The following is a 25,664-nucleotide window of genomic DNA, read 5'->3' as shown; positions in this document are numbered from 1 at the left end:
TCTCCTCTTCTCTTCTTCTTCCTGTTTCTAATACTTAGACAAGTATATTAGTACATAAAACCAATGTACTAAGACTTAGAAACATACCTTAGCTCTTTATTTGCACTTTGTTCATCCATGGGCATATATTCACATTTAAGTACTTGAGTTGGCACTCAATCACCAAAATACTTAGAAATGGCCCAAGGGCACATTTCCCTTTCAATCTCCCCCTTTTTGGTGATTTATGCCAACACAATATAAAGCAACTAGAACAAGTGCAAAATCACTTCAAATAAAACTCAAATTTATTTTGATTCAATTTTGGCATATATGGATCATCCTTTGCTACCACTTGGTTTGTTTTTGAGAATCAAACTCAAATTCCTTTCTCTAAGTCAAAAACACATGTTAAGTCATAAAGAGAGTCATTCCAAGAGAAGTTGATTCAAGATTTCAACCCCCCCCCCTTTCCCATAATCAATACTTCTCCCCACAAGAAGCCAACTTTTGACACAAGAGGCAACAAACGAGTTTTGACAAACCAAAAGCTCTATTCTACTATTTTCAAAGTTTCTCAAGTGGTAGCTGATCCATTTATCGCTTTGGCCTTTATTTTCTCCCCCTTTGGCATCAAGCACCAAAACGGGATCAATCTTGGCCCTAGAACCCCATTGCCTCACCAAAATCTTCAATAAGAATACAAATGCAATAAGAGTACATGAGATGAACTTGGAATAATTTACCCTCTCATCGGAGTGCAGTGGAAGTCTTTCATGGTCCAAGTCCACCTTTTTCCCTTTTAATTCTCCTTTGAGACTAAAATAAGCAAACTCAAGCATTTGGTTAGTCTCAAAGGGTCAAGTTGTAACACATCTCCCCCTAAAACTGTGCATCACTTTGCAACGGACTTGTGAGGTCCAGGGAGTGTTTGTACAACTTGAGCACCAAAATAAGCAACAAAATGCAGAATGAACATGATCAAAGGCATAAACACATGTATGCTACAAATCAATCCAAGTTCCGCGAATCTAAGACATTAAGCTCACTACGCAACCTGCAAAAGGTCTTCTCATCTAGAGGCTTGGTAAAGATATCGGCTAGCTGGTTCTCGGTGCTAACATGAAACACTTCGATATCTCCCTTTTGCTGGTGGTCTCTCAAAAAGTGATGCCGGATGTCTATGTGCTTTGTGCGGCTGTGTTCAACAGGATTTTCCGTCATGCGGATAACACTCTCATTATCACATAGGAGTGGGATTTTGCTCAGATTGTAGCCAAAGTCCCGGAGGGTTTGCCTCATCCAAAGTAGTTGCGCGCAACACTGTCCTGCGGCAACATACTCGGCCTCAGCGGTGGATAGGGCAACGGAGGTTTGTTTCTTAGAGTTCCACGACACCAGGGACCTTCCTAAGAATTGGCACGTCCCCGATGTACTCTTCCTATCGACCTTACATCCAGCATAGTCGGAATCTGAGTATCCAACCAAGTCAAAGGTAGACCCCTTTGGATACCAGAGCCCGAAGCAAGGCGTAGCAACCAAATATCTTAGAATTCGCTTTACCGCCACTAAGTGACACTCCTTAGGATCGGATTGAAATCTAGCACACATGCATACGCTAAGCATAATATCCGGTCTACTAGCACATAAATAAAGCAAGGAACCTATCATGGACCGGTATGCTTTTTGATCAACGGACTTACCACCTTTGTTGAGGTCGGTGTGTCCACTACAAAATAACCACCCCTTTAGCAATGCATATATGTGTTGCAAAAAGCTCATATATGTGTTGCTAAGATCTATACCAACACATAATTATGTGTTGCCTATACCGCCGTTGCTAGGATCTATAACAACACTTATACATGCGTTGGTAAAACCAAGAGTTAAGCGTTGTCATACTACAATGGATATCCAAGGACTATAGTAACGCTTCCATGTGTAGCAAGGATTGAACCAAGTAATACATATTATTATTACAATATTTTATTTTGAATACAAATGTAATCAATGTAGCTGAAAATTTATATATTATACCAAACCCATACACAAATTATAAACACATATATTTATTATTTAGAAATAAATTCTTGAATTACAATAGTATCCACATACAACGTCATTTTTCTTGTTTCGTACAAAGATTGTAAAGGGAAACAATAGTATCAAAGCCATATTGAAATCTACCACCTATCCATCCTCCATCTCTAGTGCAACGAACTCTTCACTGAGTTGTGTTCATCTGTTCTTAGTCAACAAATGAACTTGCTTCACATTACTGCTTGGTGATAAGAAGACACCAATGCAAAGGATGCATCCAGCTTCTTTCCCAATAATGCCAGTTTCAAGATGCAGAGTTTCTATAAGATTGTCTGCCTTCTTTACTACCTTCAATTCATCCATACATTGCTGGTTGTAGTGCTACCTGAGTTATTATATGTATCCATTCACATAGAGAAACAATTAGATTAAGTATAAATCAGATGTCTACCTCAATCACCAAGCTTATAGTAATAGATAAATTTTCAATAGCAAAATTACCTACTGCTAAGCAGACCACACCAGCCCACTACAAAAGAAGATATAATAAATACCAGATGTCATGAACTGCTGATAACTCTTTTGAACATTAGCATGGCCTGGTTCCTGAATGAAATTTGTTAAGAGCGACATGCAACAATATTACTGTATGAGTATGCTATCCTGCAAGTTAAGGTACTCATCAAAGACCTGACCCATAGATCATAGGTTAGTACTTCATTGAACCACGCATTCTCTTCACTTGTAAGGAAAAGACAAATCTTAAGACAAATACCGATCCTTAGTCATCTCAAAGCACCACTAATAACATTTACATCAATGACAATCTAAAGTAGTAAAAAGATCAACTTCAACAGTAGTCAAAGCTGCTATGAAATTTTGGTTGTCCAAATTTTATTTTTCAAGGGCTAGTGACTACTACTATTAGATTTAAGGAATCGAACCCATCAACTGCATGTTGTAATATGTAGAGAACATATTGTGTCATTGTTGCCGAACAAAGCTCCATGCACGACCATCTTGAGTAGGAAACAATAGGCAAAGTCATGAACAGATAAAGGGAATTGATAATAAATTTTAGTTATGTATTGTTGGGTTCCTCTTAGGAACAGGTTATGATCTTTGGTTTAGTACTGACCTGTCAGGGGATCGATCAGCTCCTTGAGGGGAGCCAGCTCTACGCTTTCGATCAATTTGAACCCCTGCAGGAAGAAATAGTGAAATCGATAAACATAAGTAACTGATACCATCAATAAAAGCAAGAACGTTGAAACGATATGCTCACATACTTAAAATGTACTGCTAGGAGATGAAATAGTTACAGCGAATTACCAGCCAATTGCCTGTAAATCATGTCCTTGGTAAGTTTATAAAATCGAGGATGTTCTTTAATTGGAAGGAGACACAAAAATCAATAGGAATGGAGTAATTAACTAAAACATAATGGTGGCATCAGAAGGACAAAGAGAATGGTGGCATTTCAGAGTTCGGACAAACCAAATAATGCAGTCGACATCTACCACACAAACTTCAGAATTGTAGTTGCTACTTTTCTTCCCATGCGGTGGTACTTTTATAATTGGCATGTAAAGGATCATGAATTTTTGGCTCGATCACTTAACTTCTGTTGTAAGTAGGCGTTTGATAAATGGAGTACCCTGGGGTGTAGCCTTTGGATCATCCCTATGCACGGGCACTGGCACTACCATTGGAATGTTGTTGTCGATCTAATTTTTTTATACAGATAGAGCATTTTGTATACACGAAGATATGCTCACATGACGCTGAACGTGGACACTACTTCACATTAGACGAAATAATGATCAGAGGCACAAACAACAAAACCATATAAGAATCTTCTGCTTGAAATCTTGATGCTGCCTTGGTAAAACATTTAACCAAATAACATTTGATAACGCTCAAAGGATCACATTGCTGACAGATCAACAGACCTAGTACGGAAATTACAGACCTAGTACAGAAATTCAGGGTGGAACCTAAAATAGGGCTAGAAATATACCAGATATAATTCTCAAACACAAAGGGGAGGAAGGATCCGACAAGAACGTGTCTATAGAGGGGAGCGATAATGTGGCAGACAAAGTAACATGTGGGGGATCTACGAGAGGGAGGCAACGCCTCACCTTGACAAACTGCAGATGTGCCTCCTTTGTTCGCCAGCTCTAAGCACACCGAAGAAGCCCGAGGGCGCGACTATGGAGGTGGAGGGGATGGGGATTCCTAGCGAAGTAGAAGGGGAGGGGCGGGGATGACACTATGGCCAGCGCCAGCATGGTGGTTCACCCTCGGATTCGACCGAGGCAGGCACAGTTGTTGGGTCGTGGAGGGGAGATATGGGATCCCGACGAATCACGACTCAAGAGTAAAGGCTAACTATCTCTACTAAAAATTGATTAATACATTCAGCTATAGAGTTAGATTTTGATAAAGCCATCTGTACTAAAAATATAGACGTTAAGTAGTAGTGCTGAAATTCATCCCACGTGGCCATGTACTAACAAAAAAATCAACTAGTTTTGTCGCTGGAGATTAAGGAAACGAGCGCTAGTAGATATTGGACGCGAAGCAGAAGGGAGCTAGCTGTGTGTGACAAAAGCAAATTAGAAAGCGCACTACAGAGCAACAGGAATCCCATACCAGCCTGGGGAAGAAGAACACCAGTGGATCTTGTGAGAGTCGATGTGGTACTGCTGGCCGACCTAACCTCCTCCCGTCATATCCCCTTCCATTCCCTTTATTTCTCCTCGCAAAGATCCTTTGGGCAGCGGATCTTGTGAGAGTATCACCTACAATAATAGATAGCAGTGCTGGTTAGGGTTTGGGTAAAATATTGGAGAGGGAGAGTATGAAGAGACAGACCAGCAACAATTGCGTGGAACCAAGCAGGCGGCAACGGCAACAGCCGACAACATCAGATTGTGGCAGCATCAGATTTTGAGAGGGAGAGGGAGATGCGGAGGGAGAGGGAGATGGGACGCACCAGGAGGCGGCGACGATGGTGGATTGTGCGACGGCGGCGGCGCTGGTTGTCGAGCAGAGGAGAGCCGAGTCTGGTCGCGCGGAGGAGAGAAGCCGAGGGATCCGACTGCGTCGTAAATTGAGCGATAACGAGATGGAACAGGGCGGAGCTGACTCCCACCGTGACGGATCACGGACCATACGAAACAAACAAAAGCAACGGCATCAGATTGCGGTGGCAACGGTTACGGGCCAAAATAAACACAACCAAACAGCTCCTAGTAACTTTCAGATCCAAGGACCAGGGAGGAGAATGGCTCATACCTGTTGAGAGCGTCAAGTCGGTATGTCGTCGTGATCGTCGTAGCGCGGCCGATGCCCTCTTCGCCATGGATAGCGCCGCCCCGGCACCCAAGTCTGAGAGAGATATGTAGCCTTTTCTCTGTTTACTGCTCGACGGCCTCTGGAAAGGTACAAACGGATCACGTAGCCATTCAAACGTGATCCTACGGCTGGAAAAAATAAAAAGTGACGTGGATACACTCGCAGGCGGTCTTTGCTCCCGCTTTGTATATATAATAATAATAATAATAATAATAATAATAATAATAATAATAATAATAATAATAATAATAATAAGAATTACTAGTAAATTTATATATAGTTGCGCTAGTTTTTGTTTCGAGATACTGGAACCAATAAAAATACTCTCTAATGTCAATTTATAGGCTGTTTGTCTTTTTTAACACCAAAATTGACCAACTCATTCTACTAAAAATTTACGAAAGTATGGAAAAAAATAAACCACAATAAAAATAAATAGTAATTATGGATTTTTTGAATCAAACGAGTAAGTCAAACTTGATGTCCAAAAATCAAACGATCTATAAATTGGGACGGAGAGAGTACTTTGTAAGTACAAAAACCAATATAGTGATTTGCATAAATACTGCATATAATCCTTGCAACGCATGATAAGTGTTGCTAGGTAACACAAATACTATGGATGACACTTGCAACGCGTGACAAATGTTTTTAGGTGACATAAATACTACGAATGACCCTTGCAACGCATGACAAACATTGTCACGTAATTTGGATTCTACGGATGACACTTGCAACGTATGGTAAACGTTGCTAGTTGATATTCTTGCAACATATAAATATATGTGTTGCTAGCATCTGTTGCTACCTAATTTCTTGCAACGCATAAACCATTTGTTGCAATGTATGTGTTGCTATAGGGTAGTTTGTGTTGTAGTGGTCCGTCGGTTCCCATCGGAGTCTTTGCGGGCTTGGCGTCCTTCATCCCAAACCGCTTTAGCAGATCTTGCGTGTACTTCGTTTGGGAGATGAAGGTGCCATCCTTGAGTTGCTTCACTTGGAACCCAAGGAAGTAGTTCAACTCGCCCATCATCGACATCTCGAATTTCTGCGTCATCACCCTGCTAAACTCTTCACAAGACTTTTGGTTAGTAGAACCAAATATTATGTCATCGACATAAATTTGGCACACAAACAAATCACCATCACATGTCTTTGTAAAAAGAGTTGGATCGGCTTTCCCAACCTTGAAAGTATTAACAATTAGAAAGTCTCTAAGGCATTCATACCATGCTCTTGGGGCTTGCTTAAGTCCATAGAGCGCCTTAGAGAGCTTACACACATGGTCGGGGTACCGTTCATCCTCGAAGCCAGGGGGTGGCTCCACGTACACCTCCTCCTTGATTGGCCCGTTGAGAAAAGCGCTCTTCACATCCATTTGGTACAACCTGAAAGAATGGTGAGCAGCATATGCTAGCAAGATACGAATTGATTCTAGCCTAGCCACAGGAGCAAAAGTCTCCTCAAAGTCCAAACCTGCGACTTGGGCATAACCTTTTGCCACAAGTCTAGCCTTGTTCCTTGTCACCACCCCGTGCTCGTCTTGTTTGTTGCGGAACACCCACTTGGTTCCCACAACATTTTGCTTGGGACGAGGCACCAGTGTCCAAACTTCATTTCTCTTGAAATTGTTGAGCTCTTCCTGCATGGCCAATACCCAGTCCGGATCTAGCAAGGCCTCCTCTACCCTGAAAGGCTCCATAGAAGAGACAAAAGAGTAATGCTCACAAAAGTTAACTAATCGAGACCGAGTAGTTACTCCCTTGCTAATGTCACCCAGAATTTGGTCGACGGGATGATCCCTTTGAATCATCGCCCGAACTTGGGTTGGAGGTGCCGGTTGCGCTTCTTCCTCCATTACTTGATCATCTTGTGCTCCCCCTTGATCACATGCCTCCTTTTGATGAACCTGTTCATCGTCTTGAGTTGGAGGATGCACCGTTGTTGAGGAAGAAGGTTGATCACGTTCATCTTGTTCCTGTGGCCATACTTCTCCAATCGCCATGGTTCGTATAGCGGCCGTCGGAACATCTTCTTCATCTACATCATCACAATCAACAACTTGCTCTCTTGGAGAGCCATTAGTCTCATCAAATACAACGTCGCTAGAGACTTCAACCAAACCCGATGATTTGTTGAAGACTCTATACGCCTTTGTATTTGAGTCATAACCTAACAAAAACCCTTCTACAGCTTTTGGAGCAAATTTAGAATTTCTACCTTTCTTCACTAGAATGTAGCATTTGCTTCCAAAAACACGAAAGTAGGATACATTGGGTTTGTTACCGGTTAGTAGCTCATACGAAGTCTTCTTGAGGAGGCGATGTAGGTAGACCCTGTTGATGGCGTGGCAAGCCGTGTTCACGGCTTCCGACCAGAAACACTCGGGGGTCTTGAATTCTCCAAGCATCGTCCTCGCCATATCGATTAGCGTCCTGTTCTTCCTCTCTACTACACCATTTTGCTGTGGTGTGTAGGGAGCGGAGAACTCGTGCTTGATCCCTTCCTCCTCAAGGAATTCTTCCACTTGAAGATTCTTGAACTCGGACCCGTTGTCGCTCCTTATCTTCTTCACCTTGAGCTCAAACTCATTTTGAGCTCTCCTTAGGAAGCGCTTGAGGGTCCCTTGGGTTTCAGACTTATCCTGCAAAAAGAACACCCAAGTGAAGCGGGAAAAGTCATCAACAATAACTAGACCATACTTACTTCCCCCTATGCTCAGATAGGCGACGGGTCCGAAGAGTTCCATATGCAGCAGCTCCAAGGGTCTTGAAGTGGTCATCACATTCTTGCTGTGATGCGCTCCTCCCACCTGTTTACCTGCTTGACAAGCTGCACAAGGTCTATCTTTTTCGAATTGTACGTTAGTCAACCCTATCACGTGTTCTCCCTTTAGAAGCTTGTGAAGGTTCTTCATCCCCACATGTGCTAAGCGGCGATGCCACAACCAGCCCATGCTAGTCTTAGCAATTAAGCATGCATCTAGACCGGCCTCTTCTTTTGCAAAATCAACTAAGTAGAGCTTGCCGTCTAATACACCCTTAAAAGCTAGTGAACCATCACTTCTTCTAAAGACAGACACATCTACATTTGTAAATAGACAGTTATATCCCATATGACATAATTGACTAACAGATAGCAAATTATATCCAAGACTCTCCACTAAAAACACATTAGAGATAGAATGCTCATTGGAGATTGCAATTTTACCTAGCCCTTTTACCTTGCCTTGATTCCCATCACCGAATATAATTGAATCTTGGGAATCCTTATTCTTGACGTAGGAGGTGAACATCTTCTTCTCCCCCGTCATATGGTTTGTGCATCCGCTATCAATAATCCAGCTTGAACCTCCGGATGCATAAACCTGCAAGGCAAATTTAGGCTTGGGACTTAGGTACCCAACTCTTGTTGGGTCCTACAAGGTTAGTCACAATTTCCTTAGGGACCCAAATGCAAGTTTTATCACCCTTGCATTTTGCCCCTAACTTTCTAGCGATTACCTTTCTATCCTTTCTACAAATTGCAAAGGAAGTATTCAAAGCATGATATATTGTAGAAGGCTCATTAACTTTCCTAGGAATATTAACAAAATTTCTCCTAGGCATATTATGAACAACATTCCTTCTACCAACATTTCTATCATGCACATATGAAGAACTAGAAGCAACCATAGCATGAGAAAAATCATCGTAAGCATTATAACTCCTATAAGCATTTCTAGTTTGTCTCCTATCATGATACAAAAAGGCATGGTTCTTTTTAGCACTAGTAGCCATAGGGGCCTTCCCTTTCTCCTTAGCGGGAATGGGAGCCTTATGGCTTGTTAAGTTCTTGGCTTCCCTCTTGAAGCCAAGTCCATCCTTAATTGAGGGGTGTCTACCGATCGTGTAGGCATCCCTTGCAAATTTTAGTTTATCAAATTCATTCTTGCTAGTCTTAAGTTGGGCATTAAGACTAGCCAATTCCTCAGTTAGTTTGGAAATTGAAACTAAATGATCACTACAGGCATCAACATCGAAATCTTTACACCTAGTGCAAATCTCAACATGTTCTACACAAGATGTTGATTTACTAGATTTTTCTAGTTTAGCATTTAAATCATCATTTTTGCTCTTTAAACTAGCAATTGAATCATGACATGTAGACAACTCACAAGAAAGCATTTCATTTCTCTTAATCTCTAATGCAAGTGATTTTTGTGCTTCTACAAATTTGTCATGTTCTTCATACAACAAATCCTCTTGCTTTTCTAAAAGCCTATTCTTATCATTCAAGGCATCAATCAATTCATTTATTTTATCTACCTTGGTTCTATCTAGGCCCTTAAATAAGTATGAATAGTCTATGTCATCATCATCACTAGACTCATCCTCACTAGAAGAAGCATAAGTAGAGTTTCGAGTACTTACTTTCTTCTCCCTTGCCATGAGGCAAGTGTGACGCTCGTTGGGGAAGAGAGATGACTTGTTGATTTTCATTTTGCCATAGATAATAATGGACCTTTTTTTCAAGAACGTGTCTGTTGACACACGTTTCATTAAGAGGGTATGGACCAATTGTTTTTATCCTCATAAAGAATTACTAATGACATGTTGATGGTGGAGGCCTTGTTTCTCTGTCTCCAGTGTCTCTGTTTCCAGTGCTGCCAGGAGTTTCGTCAAGGCCTTGTTTCTGGTAATGATGCCAAAGTTGATGGTGGAGGCAAGCAAGATTTTCTATCAGGAGTTAGTCATGATAAAATCATAAGCAAAAGGCCATCTGATGGACAGAATGACATGTTGATAGATAGTGTAGTTCCTGGTGAAAACATCACTTCTAGCTTGAGACAGTGGAGTGTGAATAAAGATGGAACCATACCTTGCCCACCAAATGCATTTGTGGTTGTGGGAGCTCTCCTTGAACTGAAGTGCTTGTTTAAAGAGAAGTTTATTGCTGAATTACTGGAGAAAGCTGATTCAGCGCTCAATAATGAAATGGAGGTGAAGATAGAAGGATCAAAATGTCCCTGCTTCACTGAATCCGGTGACATGGATGATGGTATATCATGGAAATCATCTTGCAGGGAGAATTCCTGTGATAACTACATATATTGCCCAACCGCTACAAATGTCCAAAATGGAAGTTTAGACCATTTCCAGGAGCATTGGTTGAAGGGTGAACCTGTACACATAGGAAGAGAAATTGGTAATGGGATCAGATTATGATGAATCAAAAGCTTGGCTATGGTCAAAACTAACACCTAATCCAACAAGTACTAACAGCCGCGATATCAACATGATGACCCTAAAAAAATCTGGAAGTTGGCTTACCCCCTTGCGGTGGGACGGGCGCAGTATTACAAAAATAAATCTAGCATTATTACAAAAATGAGAGATATCCTACTGAATTAAGCATCTCTAGTGTATATCATAAGCAGCATTACAATTTTAGCATCTTAATTAGCAGTAGTAAAAAACTAACCTGGAGTCGTGATGTCCCTCCATATCTTCAGAACATGCGGGGGTAAGGACCTCCTTATAAACGAGATTTGCATACTGAACATTGTTCTTCTATTTAAGTGAAATGCAGTTATCTATATCTAGTTAATTTGGGTCCAAAGACCCAAGACTATTTACTAAACAATACATGAAACATAATGAAAAGAGACCGATAACATCTATTCAATGCTCATCTGCTTTCTTTGTTGTATCAACCAAATGACCACTAAACAATAGGAAGCTAAAAAAGGAGCCAAAATAGATAAATAAAAGGAAAAAATACATCTTCACCTAAAAACCAAAATAATTAAGTGCATTACAAGTTGTTAATCGCCATGCATTCGTCAATGTCAGCTACGGCGTAAGGACCTCCTTATAAACGATATTCTTTGTGTATGTTGCGCCATTTATCGCTGAATTCCTTTCAACCCCCTTCTTCTTTTTCTTCTCATCGGTGACTGGAATGGCAAGTATCTTCACTTTCGATCGAGCGGTGGCCCTTGATAGAGCAACATAAAGCTGGCCATGAGAGAACACTGGTTTCGGCAAGTACACACCAACATAAGGAATCGTCTGGCCTTGGGCCTTGTTAACCGTCATGGCAAAACTTAGTCTTATCGGAAACTGCTTCCTTTTAAACTGGAAAGGGAACATCTCATCATCAGAGGGGCACAGGGGTATACGAGGCAAGAAAATTCGCATTCCAGCATGCTGGCCAAGGACAATTTCAGCATCAATACTGTTTTTTTGGAAACCACGAACCACCAACCTCGTGCCGTTGCAAAGTCCATTAGCAGGGTCTATATTCCTAAGCAACATGATTGGGCATCCAACTTTGAGCTTCAGAACATGCGGGGGTAGTCCATTAGGAGTCAACGTGTTTAGAAACTCTGATGGGTAATAGTTATTAGGATCATCCACTGCGGTGTCAAAACTATGGTACATCATCTGCTCCCCTTGGAAACGATCGATCATCCTCATATTTATCATATCCACCCAGTCATTCCGTGTAGACAATATTGCTCTTGAAGTGATGTAGCTTGTGTTAGACATATTTTCATTTAGATTGGGGTAAATGTCATCTATCAGTCTATCAAGGTCGCGGTCATTACCAGTATATGGCACACATACCTCATCTGGAAGACGAACATCACCATCGTTGTTCGCTTCCTCAGTTCCCCCACCGACGCGCAACAAATATTCTGCAAACCATGGGTCACTCTGTGCCCTCATGTTTTGAACAAGCTTTAGGTGGCACATGGATTCCCAGAGGTAAGAACTCCGTAGAGAGGCAGCAACTATCTGAGCCCTTGACCCCTTGCGCACAACAGGGAGTACTTGTCTGAAATCACCCCCGAACACAACAGTCTTCCCAACAAAGGGCAGCCCAAGCCGTCCCATTATATCACGCATGCTATTGTCTAGCGCCTCAATTGCTTGTCTCTTAGTCATTGATGCCTCGTCCCAGATAATGAGCGATGCTTTTTGTAGCAACTTTGCTGTCCCGCTTTGTTTTGTGAAGCTACATACAGCACCATCATCAATAGTAAGTGGTATCTTGAAACGCGAATGGGCAGTCCTCCCCCCAGGCAATATGGAAGCTGCAACACCAGATGTAGCTGTTGCAACTGCAATCTTGTCTTGACTGCGTAGTGCCGCAAGCAGTGCCTTATACAGATAGGTCTTTCCAGTCCCACCAGGCCCATCCACAAAGAACACTCCACCGTTATTGGTGTCAACGACAGATAAGATCTTATCATAGGCAGACCTCTGCTCCTCGTTTAGGGTTTCTTTCATAGCAACGTCTTCTGTCGTCGGCTCGATACATTCCTCCTCGTAAATCTCTCTATCAGTACCATGTGAATCGTCATATATGTCGATGATAGCAGGGAGAGGGAATGTATTTATGTCTTTACCCATTGACTGCAAAATGTTTCTAATGTCAATCAAGACCATCTGCTGCACATGGGTTTTGCTTTGAGTACTACGGTGATAGTCCTCTGACATTGAGTCAAGGTGTCTCTGCCATAATTCTGCCACATCGTTCGGCTCGCAGTATACCAGTATTGTTGCAAACAACCTTCGTAGTGCTGATGGCATTTGGTAAATAGCGGCTTCGTTGAGACACTCATCTATTGTGTTGTCTGCTTCAAGCAATCCCCTCCTTTGTGCTGCCTCACGAAAAGATGGTAGTGTGTCACCATCTACTGTCCTTAGATCCGCATAGGAGGTAGCACCTGTCACATGGTTTAAGAGAAGTCGAAGATAAAAGCGCTCCCCCTCAGCTGGATGAGCAGAGACTATTCTACCAACCTGTCCACCCGTGTTTCGTTTCCTCCTTTGCCACACTTTTCCCTGTTGCAAAGTGTACCACTCAGGAAAATCACGGTAAAGGATGCCCCGAGCCTCCTCGTGTAGCCTATTTGCCTCAAAATATGCCGTAAGCATTGACCTATCGGCACCTGGACGTTGGACAACATGATTTACTTTAGCACGCTCATGAAATGACACCATGTGCATGTTTTCAAGATGGAGCTGCAATTGCATCACTGGTGGAGAGTTTTGACTTAGATCAAAGCTGAATATCCTCCAGAGGGCTTCTGGAGGGGTCACCCACCTAGCATCTCTATACTGCTTGATCTCATCAACGTCACCATCAGCCTTGTTTGCATCTGTCACAGCCACAGACGCACGATCATGGCCTTTGTATATGTATTTGAACAAGTATTTGACAGCCTTGATGCTCCCGCACGCCTCAACATTGATGTGACAATTGAAGAGCCGGAGGAGGTAAGGGTTGTAAGGGATGACCCATCTGTTGTCCAATTCACAACATCGAACCGTTTCCTTACGTCCATCATCACGACGCCTATAAATAGGATATGAATCCTTTCCTTGAGACGTTGCATTGCTAATAGCTCTAGGATAATGGTGTTTGCATGAAGCACGACCCTTAGTGCATGGGCATTTAGGATTTAACAACCCACACGGTCCATGCATCATATGCTTGATAACCATCTTGTACAGCTGCGGGTACTTCTTCTTATCAGGGATCTCAGCGGAGATCAGTAGATCATACTGCTCAGGACATGTTAGCTTGTACTTTCTCTGCATGATGAGTAGAAAATGGGCATGGGGCAAACCTCGCTTCTGGAACTCCACGACATAGACATAAGCACGGATCTTTCCAAGAATATGTTGCTTAGTCAATCTCTTCTTCAATTCCTCTAGTTTCGCACGGAATATGCGAACAACGAGGTCTGGACGATCCTGTGGCGACTGCATAGGATGAAGCTCCCTTGTTATTTCATCCCAATTGGGGTTGCACGTCATAGTAAGGAATATGTCTGGTTTCCCAAACTTCCGCACAAGGGCCATAGCATCCATATACCGGCGTCTCATGTCACGAGGACCACCGATAAATGATGTAGACAACACAGTTCGCTTTCCAATTTTGTCTGCTCTGTTCTCGCCTTCATGCAAGCTATCTACCAAACCCTTGTATAGATCTGCCCTTAATCTGTCTTGGTTTCTACGTATGAAATCCAAACGAGAGCTCTCAACCTTGATGTAGCTGTCGACAGCGAACTGTTGGAAAAGACGCTTCCCATGAAGTATTGGATTGAATATACCTGGGCGAATTTGGAATCGGTAGCAGTAATAGTCACGTACAGACACACATAGATGGCTGGGTCGTTCTGCAAGATGCAAGTTGTAGTAATTAGTGTTGCTAAAAACATACTGAACAAAGGATTATATAAGACTCACAAAGAAACAACTAACCTGTATCGTCATCATTTGCATCCCTTGTCCTGTGTTGGTCACGATACGCCTCTACTTCATCCATGGAAACATTGGACTTCGGAATATTTGCATGCCATCCAAGTTCACCTTTGGGAAAGAACAATGGGTATGATAGTGCATCGTAGCATCCATGATATGAACGGATGCCATGGCTTGACCTATCCTTCCCATGCAGCATAACACTATTATTGAATTGACCTCGACGTTCACTCCCCTCAATCCAAACTGCAGCGACCTCCGAAGTGATGGGTGCATTATATAACTTCTGGTTCAATGTTTGATCAAGGTTCAAGGCAATATGGTAGTCTTCAATGTTATCAACGTGCCCCATACTCCTAAGGTGCTCAGAGTATGGGTTTCCCTTAAGTATCTCAACTAACTGTTTAATAACTGCCTTGTCTTTATCAAGTTGCTCTTGACGACATTTACGATATCTATGCTCGAGGCTGGGATCATCATCGTAGAAGTAAAGCTCAAGGTGCTTCTGTTCCGCCCCAGCTTCCCTACCAAACGACCTTACGCTGTGGTACATCATGCCATGTGCACGGAACGTGTAGATACCACAATCCATATTAGTAGTCATATTGTCAAGGCAACAGTATAGAGAAGTGAACGAGAAATGGCCGTTAAAAAATCGAATGTTATCACGGAAGTGCCTCGCATCGGCATCTGCACACTCCCACAGCCTCCTAAGCTGAGATGGTGTCTCAAATGGGGCTAGATCAATCTGTCCATTACGACAACAAAATCCAGGTGGTTCATATTGAAACTTCTTTGCCTTACAGTAGTCACAATCAGCAACAGTGTTCAACAAATATGTTTCTTCAGGTATGTTACTATACACCTTGTCGTACGGGTCAGGTACGTCAGGGATAACAGTAAAGGCATCTTGTGTTTCATCAATATCGATATCCTCACCAGATTCACCATCTAAATTTGTGTTCGAAGAACAATGGATAAGACGTACAGGCCTAGAAACGTTCAAAGTCTATATTAAAAACATTACGCAAGTACCTTGCCCAGCGAATAGGTATCCTTCGTCTTCGTCATCTTCAAAAAGTACAGCTTCATCATCATCCTCTGTAAAGAGCACATCTTCAACATCATCTATTGTTGCACATGAATTTAGCCACTAAGAATATTTAGGGAATTAATAGTGGAATGGGCTCGTAATTACCATTGGTAGTGACAGTCGGGGCTGCCTGGTGTTGCATCCCAATGTCTGCTCCTTCAGTCATATTGTTACTCTCCGTGTGAGGGAATGGACATAGACCGATACTTTCTATTGATGGAAAGTTGTGTTAAGTCAGTTTACCACTATAATTAATGTGTCAAATTAATTAAGGATGAATTAGTAATTACCATTGTTGTCGATCTCTGAAACAGTCTGATGATCAATTTCATTATCCACATCATTCTCCATTACACGATCCCTAGTTGCAGTAGCGAAGTTTGTTCCAATGGCTAAATGAAATTTCTGATTTTGACGAGACACCAGGGTCTGTCTTTGGCCGGACGACACATGACGTTTATGTCTTTGTCGTCTAGGAGACTCTGTCATACTGTCTTTCTCGACATCCTCAGTTTGTGATGGATTAGGAACGAAAGGTGTTGGACTTAACTCAGGGATAGCCATGCCTTCGGAGCTACATAGAGACCCATGAGGCGCTTCAGCATCTGTTGAACTCCACACAAGCTCCGGGGTAAACTTCGGGTCCTCAATGCCGATTAAGTCCTAGAGTTTAATTTCTCGTTGTCTTCTTTTATAGTTTTTCCTTGCCATCTTATTACATGATTCCCTATTACGCAATGCCCTTTGTTCTTTTGTTTGAGTTGCAAATCGAGTTCTTTCTCGTATTCTCTTACGTTCCCTTGGATCTAAAACTTCTGAACTTTGATTGGAATCATGTTGATGACTCGTCTGACCCAATGCGACTTTAAAGTTGAAAATAGCAAAGGTCTTAGGTGTACATATAGGTTGAATGATGAGAGCTCAACCAACTAATGGTGCATGTTATCTAGAGTGTAACAACATGATATAGTGAAATAACATAACAGATAAATGTAATTACCTAAAGTGTTATCACAATGTACAGTCAGATTTTTGATGCTTCTGTCGCTTACAAACACCTGTGGACATTCATCTACACAATGTAAACATTGATTTAGTAGATAGTTGCAATAACAGTCATTATAACAGATTTTTAGTAGATATTTATATCAACAATGATTATGAAACATTATAAATCTAACTACTTCTAAATAAAACATCATCTCAACCAGCACCTGACAAATGTGTGGAAAGTTTTTCACTGCCAAGTCTTCTATGCACCTCAAATGAGTTATTCTTATGCAACTGATAAGAATCATCATCAACATCCTCAATTTCATTGTTTTGATGATTATTGTTGTCCTTGTTTGCAGGGATGTTGCAAACTACAAAGTAAACCCGAGAGAACATAAGAAAATTATTACTTTAAAGATGAGTGACAGACGAGCATAGTTAATATACCTTCTGAATACTCATGGTGCATAACATTTCCCTTTTTTCGTGACTCACGACGCTTCTTCAATTCATTTTTCTTTTCAGCACTCATCGTAGCATATCGTACTCTTTCTCTTTCCCTCTTACGTTGTCTTGCATCATCACGTCCTCCTAACACGTCATATACATTTCCATTATTAATCTTTGTTGTTCATTAACATATCAGAGAAATGTAATTACCTGGAGTGGTATCACACGGTATAGTACAATCAATGATGCTTCCGCCGCTTATAGACATATCTGGACATTCATCTACATAAAGTAACCCGACAACACATAAGAACAACATTACTATAAAGATTAGTGATGCACAGGTATAGCTAACATACCGTTTGAGTGTTTATGGTGCTCAAGGTTTTCTTTTGTGCGTGACTCACGACGCTTCTTTAGTTCATTTTTTTTCATCACTCATTGCTGCATATCGTGCTCTTTCTCTTTCCCTCTTACGTTGCATTGCATTAGCACGTCCTCCTAAACCATTATTTTTTCCCATTTTAAAACCTTGTTGAGAGGTCACATAAGGCATTTTATTAGTAGGTATACCTTCAAGGGTATTGTTAGATAGTTCTCTTAATGGAGGACGGACATCATTATTTCTGAATGGATCCATATACGTCTTTCAGTTAGACACCAAACCTGTGTAGAAAAATATTAGTTATATTCAGACTTAGACCGGATAATAACAAGACACGACAAAAAAACTCCACTCAATTCGTGCGCTTAGCGTCGATTAAGGACAGCCCGTCACCATCACTGCCATGGTGTGACGTCGCCTCCAAACATTATCCCCTGTTGTCCTCACCATGACATAAGTCGAGGAGAAGAGATCCCATGGGTTCTTAAGCCCCTTCCCTCTTCCTTTTTTCCTTCTCACTCCACTGGTTTGAACCTCACCGGCCGATGGATGCCGCCATGGATGGGAGTTCATCAGTGTTCTTAGAGGGCACCGTCTTTTAGGTGAGAGTGGTGGGTCACCAATGAATTCAGCAGAAAACATGTGAGGATGGATGCCACCATGGATGGGAGTTCGTCGGCGTTCTTAGAGGCCACCGTCTTTTAGGTGAGAGTGGTGGGTCACCAATGAATTCAGCAGAAAACATGTGAGGATGGTAGGTTGTTTGCTATTTATGACAATTGTGACTTCTTAGAGAATCCCTAGGTGTGTTGAAGTACTGCGTTTGTTGAAGCATATATACTTTAGAGTGCAGAGTTACCAAATTAAATGAAATATATTAATAGCACATACAATTAACACAAAATTTCTGAAATGATTACGAACCTGTTTAACTGGGCTTAAAGGTGGTGGGCAGTGTGGTAAATAAAACCAACAGATATGCCACTTATGAATCGAGAACTGACTCTATTTAAGGATTAGAATCTTCAATTGCTCTAAATTATAGAAGTGCACAGCAGGTAGTGCATGAAATATGTACCTATTAATATTCTTTAGCTACTGCAAAAAGATTAGGAGGCCTGGTTTCTAGGGTAGGTATTCAGAATTCCTGGTGCTAAATATGTGCAATCATCGTTTATTTACCTGTTTATATCCATGGACAATAGACAAGCTCATGCATCATTCTTAAGGTATTATTATTTGCATTATGCGTTTATATTGTAGGTATTATTTGTATATAACATAACATTTTTCCATTCAGGTTTTGTCTACAATGTGTCGACATCCAATAATTATTTATATTCGAGAGCGTGAGGTAATTCTATAAGCTAGTATCATAGTTGCTGACTGGAGCTCATTTGCAAGTCATGGTACTTGACTGGTTGCACTGTTGGCCCTCATGTCTTTGATCGACATGCAAGGAAATGCAATAAAATCGCAACATGGGCAAAGCCAGAGAGAAGGCTTCTGTTTGACCTCGTGACAAGAATCCAATAGAACACACCACCGCAAAGGAAGTAATTGGTAACACTTGTAAGAAAACTAATGATGGTGAACTTATTTATTAGCTCACAGAGATGTCACATAGTTTTATACAAAGCAGTCACCATTAAGACCAGACACACGACTAATACAAATAGAGCACAAATCATTATTACTTAGTTTCATCTAATACATAACTAACAAAGTATCTACTATAACAAGCTAGAACACATGTCTCAATCCGATATCACAGTTGCGAAATGTGCCCGTCTGTTCTCAAGAAATCTGTCGATGAAACGACGCCTTGGAATTTGAATCAACGAACGTCGAATAGCTGCAATTTAGAACATGATTTGTAAGTACATGTTCATTTTAAATTATTATCACCTTAATTTTAGCTATAATTTATAACTATATTATAAGAACCACTCACTCTTCAAGTGGTATGTAGTGTGATGATCTGGGTTGAAATGAACAGTGCTGTGGTCCGAGGTTTCCAAGCATCATATTGTTATAATATATCTATACTACTCTATTAAGTTAGTAACGTCAGCGTCCACACTACCGTGCCCCCGCCTGCCCTCGCCCCATCCGCGCGCCCTTCACCACCCCTCCGCGACCGCCCCTCCCCACGCCGCCGCCCCCGCCCCTGAGATTGCCGCACGCCGTGGCTGGAGTTCCGCGCCCCCTACACCCTCCCGCACGATATCACCGCCGATCTGTCCTGCCAGGAGGTCCTGACCCCACCACCCAGATGCCTGCGTGCACGCCACCGATTTCCCCTGCCTGAACTCCCCACTGCCCCTATTTCTTCTCCCCCAGCTCTCGATCTCAATCGCGGCCCCCGTACCGCAGTCGACCTCCAGATCCTCTGCCATCGATTCGTGGCCGCCAACACACTGAGGGGGCGGGGAGGGTGGGCATGGACAAAAACTGGCTCAGCGGCGGTGCGTTGCTCAGCGCGTCTAGGAGCTCTCGACGGCAGGCCTCTAGGATGGTGGCCATGATGCATGGGCTGAGGAGGATGTTCGTGGCGCACAACAGCAAGAGTTGGGCACACAGGGATGAGCAGAGCACTACCTTTGCCTCTACATCTACATCTGTTAGCCCAAACATACGAGCTGCTAGGTATCATGTTCTTTTTTCCATGTCTATCTATCCCTCACCCATGTGGATATTATGCCAGTGTTTTGATTGTTGCAATGTTTCTTCTGCCTAGCTTCTATTGTAATAGTTGCTTCACTGTTTCGTCTTGTTAGTGCAATAGAACCTCCTTAATGTTTGATGCACAATCGTTTTTATTATAACACAACCTTGTTTTAGGAAAATGGTTGCTGCTACATAATTAACCATAGTAGCTTATTTAAATAGAATTATGCTAAATGACTTGTATTGGTTGATTGCCAATTGACTATCCATATCCTTTCGTGCCTTGTTGAGTGTTGACTCACTTTTTCATAATACATTTCCTTAATTATTGGCTGCTATGCGGATCAAATTATCTTTAAGTTTACCATGCAGTGAAAACTTAAATAATGTATGCTGTTTTGATTTCTGAGAAATACAGATGATATCCTGGAGTTGATCTGAATATGTTTAACCATGGTTGGCACTGTCCACCCAACATATGTGGTAGCTGAATGAGTTTACTATGTTCTAACATAGAAACAGAAATTTCCTACCCTTTTTAGGCAGCATGAACCGCAAGTGTGGAACATCCATTCTCATACATTTTCCCAATGAACCAATGCACTGATGAGATAGTTTTGATTCTCTTAGTTCTCATCGTTACTATAGTTTCCATCAAGAATTTGTCCAAGAATTGTCACCATCTATGGCTAATTCTTGCTGATGGATGTTCCAATTGTCATTAGGTATCCTGCACACATAACCCTTCTGCGTGGAAATCATGAAAGTAGGCAGTTGACACAGGTATATTCTTGTATGTGAAAAACCATTAATTATGTACAGTTCATAGTTTTTCTGATTTAGGCCACTTCGGTTGCAACTAAATGCCCTGAGTGGCTGAGTCCAATATATGTCTCCATGATTCTTTGTTCTGCTCTTTACTTGTGAGCTCAAAAGGTGTTGTATTCATCTGGTTACCCTCCACTGTGCCCTCTTAAAGCACTTTTGGCCATCTGTGGGAAGCATGATATTTAATTTTTTAGTAGCATGAAACAAATCCAATACATGTTGATTTTATTCTAGGGGAAACAGTGCTCTTACTGATACTATATCTGTGATTTAATCTTGGCTTAGTGATGCACATCAGAATTGTGAATAGGAATGCAATGTACACATATGGTTATTGAAGTCTTATGATTCTCAAGATAATATTATCTGGTAATCGGCCTGTGTGTTATGCTTAGGTTTTCTTTAGCCAGTGCCTGTTAAACTACCTGTCAACATTGTTCTTGTTATTTCCCCCCTGGTTATGACTCTATATGGCTATCTCTTTTAACTCTCAATTTACATTGCATGTTTGTATCCATACTGTACCACAAATGGCTGAAAACACTTGACATGTCTTAGCTTACCATGCTGGCATACTAATAATAATGTGACTTATCCTTAGGTGTATGGTTTCTATGATGAGTGTTAGAGGAAGTATAGCAACGCCAATGCATGGCGGTATTGCACTGATGTTTTTGATTACCTTATCTATCAGCAATCATTAATGGTCAAGTAAGTTCCTCTAGGGAAAAAATACAGGTTTTCATATCATGCTATCTCGGCAAGTCTACCTAAATTATACCTTTTGTGCAGTTGAATGCATTGACCTTTTGTGCAGTAATTCTAATTTTAATATGTGATACTGGTAATTGGAGTTAATGGCAATGATAGTGGATCTGTCTCGTGCAACAGTAACTCTCGCAGACCACTGTTGTTAGTTCTGGACTGGTTGCCAAGGCCTCTCAATTTTCGTATGGTTGTGAAGATGGACGGCAATGACATGCATGTTGGAGGTTACCGTTTTACTCGGAAGCAAAGCTGATGTTCTGAAAGTCGCCTAGAGGGGGGGTGAATAGGCGGAACCTGAAAATTAAAACTTTATCCCCCAACTAGATCCCTTGATTAGTGGTTAGAACAAGATATACAAATATCGGAGAATAGAAACTAAGTTCTTGCTTGAAAGGAGTATTGCTAAATAATGCGGGAGAGATAAATCAATACAACTAATAAGTTATAGAATAACAAAGCAAGAACCCTTAGATGGGAAGAGCACTAGAACAAGTTCTTTCTTGCAACGTGTTGCTTCACTAAATGGAAATTTAACTTGAAGCAATACCAAATGAAATTAGCAAATAATGGTGCAAGAAAACTTGGAGCAAGGGAAAGCAAACAAATCACAAGCAATAAACACAATGGACACGGGTGATTTGTTTTACCGAGGTTCGGCCCTCGAAGGCCTAGTCCCCGTTGAGGAGTCCACTTAAGGACGGGTCTTTTTCAACCCTTTCCCTCTCTCCCGATCACACAAGGATCGGCGAGCTCTTCTTCTTCTCAAGGATCACTCTCAATCCCACAAGGACCACCACAATCTTTGGTGTCTCTTGCTAGCTTTTACAAGCCTCCAACACTTTGGAGGAAGTTCGAATGGGAGTCAAAAACTCCACGCGCAAATGAACACGAAGATGTAGCACACACTATCTCTCAATGAATCTCACAAGGCCCTAGGGCTAAACTCAATTGAGTAGCTCTCAATTGCTTGCTCTCTCTTTTGTGGCACTTGTGTTGGTTGTAGTGGACTAAATCTTGTGTATAGGATGGATCAATGAATATAGGTGGTTGGGAGGGCTTGAGTATGTCAACTAGATGACTTGGAATGTTGCTTGGACTCCCACACTTTGAAGTGGCCGGTTGGGTGGTATTTATAGCCACCATCCAATTTTGTAGCCGTTGGAGAAGCTGCTGGTCGATGGGCGCACCGGACAGTCCGGTGCACACCGGACATGTCCGGTGCCCCAGCCACGTCATCCTATCCGTTGGGGTTGGAGCTGGTCGACCGTTGGAGGCTTTTGTCCTCATGTGGCACCGGACAGTCCGGTGCACACCGGACAGTCCGGTGCCTCTCTGATCCTCTTCTCTGACTTCTGCCGCGTGTACTGTTCTGCACTGTATACCGTCAGAGTCGACCGTTGTCGCGAAGATGACCGTTGCTCCGCTAGCACACCGGACAGTCCGGTGCACACCGGACAGTCCGGTGAATTTTAGCGGAGCAGCCTTCGTGAAATCCCGAGGCTGCCGAGTTCCTGAGGCCGCGTTCCGTTGGAGCACCGGACACTGTCCGGTGTACACCGGACAGTCCGGTGAATTATAGCGCGCCGGCTTCCGAGAATTCCCGAGAGTGAAGAGTTGGAGTCTGAGTCCCCTGGTGCACCGGACAGGTACTGTTCACTGTCCGGTGGCACACCGGACAGTCCGGTGCGCCAGACCAGGGGTGCCCTCGGTTGCCCCTTTGCTCCTTTATTTTGACTCTTGTCTTGTTCTTTTTATTGGTTTTATGTTGAATCTTTGGCACCTGTAGAACATATAATCTAGAGCAAACTAATTAGTCCAGTTGTCTGTGTTGGACATTCAATCACCAAAATCATTTAGGAAAAGGTTTAAAGCCTATTTCCCTTTCAATCTCCCCCTTTTTGGTGATTGATGCCAACACAAACCAAAGCAAATATATAAGAGAATAATTGAACTAGTTTGCATAGAATAGGTGCAAAGATTACTTGGAATTAAGCCAATATTCATTTCATAAAATATGCACGGATGCTTTCTTTATTTTATTAAGTATTTTGGACCACGCTTGCACCACATGTTTTGTTTTTGCAAATTCTTTTTGTAAATCCATTTCAAAGACCTTTTGCAAATAGTCAAGGGTAAATGAATAAGGGTTTGTAAAGCATTTTCAAGATTTGAAATTTTCTCCCCCTGTTTCAAATGCTTTTCTTAACAAAACTCCCCCTAAAAGAGATCCACCTCTTAGTGTTCAAGAGGGTTTTGATATACCATTTTTGAAATACTACTTTCTCCCCTTTTTGAACACAATATGATACCAAATGATAAAGACTTTTGGAAAGCACTAAGTTTTTGAATTTGGTGGTGGTGGTGCGGTCCGTTTGCTTTGGGCTTATTTCTCCCCCTTTTTGGCATAAATCGCCAAAAACGGAATCATTAGAGCCCTTGAAGTGCTATCTTCCCCTTTGGGCATAAATAAATGAGTTAAGATTATACCAAAGACGAAGTCCGTTCTTTTAGCTTTTGGGGTCTTACTCTCTCCAAAGACGAAGCCCTTTTCTTTGATGCTCATTTCTCCCCCAAGGAATAGAGAGTTGCTTGGAGTGATGGCGAAGTATGATATACGGAGTGGAAGCCTTTGTTTTCGCCGAAGACTCCATTTCCCTTTCAATCTACGACTTAGCATAGTAATATACTTGGAAACATATTAGTCGTAGTCATGGTACGGGAATAATAGGATATATGCATTTGTACCAAAATGAAAGAGACATGATCATAGTTCTATACAACATAGATTGCTCCCCCTAAATATGTGCATGGAGAGAACACATAGTTTGGCCTAACATGCCAGTTGCACATAATTAGGTTAATGAGAACATATCTAAATCATATAGAATGTGTAGTGCATTGTGTCATAGGATAAGTGTGATGCTCATGATAGTTTATGCACTACAGAAAGCATGTTACGAATATTTTAAGCATTTTCCTTGAAGGATTTCAAAGAGACTTAAGGACCATCCACCTTTGGAACAAAGGTAGCTTATCCTCGTTACAAGGTTAAGCTTTAAGTTCTCTGACAATAGAATTACTTCATCTAGTTTTAGCAAAGATGCAATAATGCATGAATGAAATTTTAAGAGGTTAAACTAGGTATGAAGCAGGGATAAATGCAAAGGACATGCTTTCTCTTCCTTTTATACAAGATATGCAAAGAGTGTATATAAGAGGAAGATTTAGGTACAAGTTTAGATGAAAGGAAGTGGTTTTACCCTTTTGTACCTTCTCATAGATACGCTCTCTTCATTGTGCTTTGTCCTTAGTCTTAGTTGCTTTAAGACCTATACTCAATGACAATATATGGAAATACTTTGCACAAGAGAGAGTTCTACAACTAGTGATCTTTTTCAAGTTATTGTTAGCATATATCAAATGGATCACAAGTTGCATAAATGAATCATGAATTCTCCTTTTTCCTTAGTGCTTATCAAGATGGATGTCAATTAAAATTACCAATTGAGATCAAATTGAAATTACATGAGGCACTAAGAAGCATAAGTGATACTCGAAGTTGTTTAATGATCAACCAATATGCGATCAAGAGAGCAACAAGGACATTAAACTTTCAATCAGGCTTAAAAATAGGAGAATCCAATAGGCATGCTACTTTAAAAATGAAAGCAACAATCCTTGATAAAAGCGACATTATTTTAACAAGTTGGATTGATGTGTAGTAGCATACTATATGAGAAACATTATTCTCATGCAAGAGACTATATGAAATTTCTGAGACAAAGCAATAGTCTCAACATAATCAAAATATAATAATGGACTCCCCCTAAAG

General features: G+C 41.5%; 1 long non-coding RNA gene across 2 annotated transcripts in view; it reads right to left on the bottom strand.

The window, feature by feature from the left end:
• Nucleotides 1-17,793: 17,793 nt before the first annotated feature.
• Nucleotides 17,794-25,664, bottom strand: part of LOC103625716 (uncharacterized) — a 34,323-nt gene continuing 26,452 nt past the window's right edge. The window contains exon 3 of one of the 2 annotated variants that reach the window (XR_002262112.1): nt 17,794-17,847. This is a non-coding gene — a long non-coding RNA (uncharacterized lncRNA). Of the gene's footprint in view, nt 17,848-19,142; nt 19,422-25,664 lie in introns of those variants that run through there. The other variant, XR_552500.2, reaches the window with a different exon arrangement.

Source organism: Zea mays, chromosome 5, assembly GCF_902167145.1.
Source record: "Zea mays cultivar B73 chromosome 5, Zm-B73-REFERENCE-NAM-5.0, whole genome shotgun sequence".
Taxonomy (NCBI): domain Eukaryota; kingdom Viridiplantae; phylum Streptophyta; class Magnoliopsida; order Poales; family Poaceae; genus Zea; species Zea mays.
The sequence above is the reverse complement of the archived record's forward strand: the minus strand, read 5'-3'. Positions and strand labels throughout refer to the sequence as shown.